The following is a 2,173-nucleotide window of genomic DNA, read 5'->3' as shown; positions in this document are numbered from 1 at the left end:
ATACACACGCACAAACAAACAAAAAATAACTAAAAAGCGCTAAAAGACAGACGGATATATTAATAAATTTCATAATGTGTAATTGTTTTTGACATGGTAATCCAAGCATTGATATAAGCATCTTATCGCACGCACATACATACACACAAACATACATACAGACAAACGTGCAGACATACATACAAACAGACAAACATACATACAAACAAACAAATATACATAGAGACATACATGTCACTCTAACTGATGGTGAAGCATAAATGGATTCTCTAAATAAATGGAACGAATGAATGTTTTCTCGAAAATGACAGATCAGTTATGATGATGATGATGGTGATGATGATGATGACAATGAAAAGGATGGTTATCATCATCATCACGCGGTCATCATCGTCATCATTATCCTATTGGCCAATATGATCTTTGGAATCGTCATACAATCGTCAACACCACTATCTATGTCACCATCATCATCATAACCACCACCATCTAATTCTTCTTCATCATTGTCATCATCATTTCCGCCTTCGTATTCCTCCTCCTCCTCCTCCTCCTCCTCATCATCATCACCATAGACAACAATCAACAAATGGTGGCAATTCATTTGCACTGTTTTAAAGCTTCCACAAAAGATAGGTGAGGCATAAAAAGACCACGTGCGTGTGTGTGTGTGTGTGTGTGTGCACATACAGATCCACATGCAAACCCACATACAAACAAACATACAAACAAACATACAAACATACACACGTATACATACAAACATATATACATGCATCTATTTTAAGACAAAAAAACCTCCTCCATACAAAAATACACACAAAAATTTCATTCGATAGTTTAAAAAAAATTGTGCGAAAAAAACGCGGGAAAAACCGAAAAAAGAAAACAAAGAAATTTAATACACTCTAAGAAAAAACAAAGAAATTAAAACGTCTTGTTTTCCATCAAAGCCAAACAAATCAAATATACTAAGAGCGTACACAAAATGGATGCCTGAAGAGGGAAAAATTTGATAAAAAAAAGAGAGAGAGAAAGAAGAAAAAAAAGAGAGAGAGAGAGAGAGAGAGAGAGAAGGAAGACGTAAATCTTTAAGGATTATACAATTTCAATAGAACGATACATGCAGTAAACACACCTATAGACATACATACATGCATACAAGACAAACACACATACAAACACACACACAAACAAACACACACACAAGTACATACATACAAAGCAAACACATACAAACACATACAAATACATACAATTCCAAATAGCGCTACCATCAATCTAGCCCAGTAAATGAATTATTGTCCCATTTTATAAATTTCATTTACAAATTATTTTTTTGTATGTATGTATGTATGTATGTATGCATGTATGTATGTATGTATGTATGTATGTATGTATGTATGTGTGTATGTATGTATGTATGTATGTATGTATGTATGTATGTATGTATGTATGTATGTATGTATGTATGTATGTATGTATGTATGTATGTATATACGAAAATATACAAAAATATACAGAAATATACAACAAAAAACACACGAATACAATAAGCATACAAAAATACAAAAAATTATACAAAAAATATACAAACAAAACATGAATAGCGATTGTAAACAATGCGTGTAACGCACGGGCCAACCACTTAATGACTGCTGTTACCCATTGAGACGAACCATGTAATGCTTTTTATGTAGTAGTAGTAGTAGTAGTAGTAGCTGTTGTAGAAGTTGTAGTAGCAGCAGCAGTTGTTGCAGTAGGAGCTTCAGTAGCAGCAGTAGTTGTAGTAGTAGCTAAAGTAGCAACATCAGTAGTGGCAGCAGCAGTAGCAGTAGTGTAGAAGTTGTAGTAGTAGGGGTAGTAGCAGTAGTAGTAGTAGTAGCAGTAGTAGTAGTAGTAGTAGTAGTAGTAGTAGTAGTAGTAGTAGTAGCAGCAGCAGCAGTAGTACGAGTGACGAAGTTTAAAAACGGGAGATATTATTCGAGCTAAGTAATAAAACAGATCAAAACCATTCTAGATGATTTTATTCGGCGCTAAATAAATCTATTTTTTTTTCAAATGATAAAAATAGATGAGGGAATACCCGAAAAGATACAAAAATACCAGCGGAATACGCATGAAAATAGGCAGAGTGGAATCGCGTGCAAAGGAATTGTTGATCTTGGCCCTG

This window comes from Helobdella robusta (genome assembly GCF_000326865.2).
Source record: "Helobdella robusta unplaced genomic scaffold HELROscaffold_346, whole genome shotgun sequence".
Lineage (NCBI taxonomy): Eukaryota > Metazoa > Annelida > Clitellata > Rhynchobdellida > Glossiphoniidae > Helobdella > Helobdella robusta.
This window is presented reverse-complemented; position numbering follows the sequence as displayed.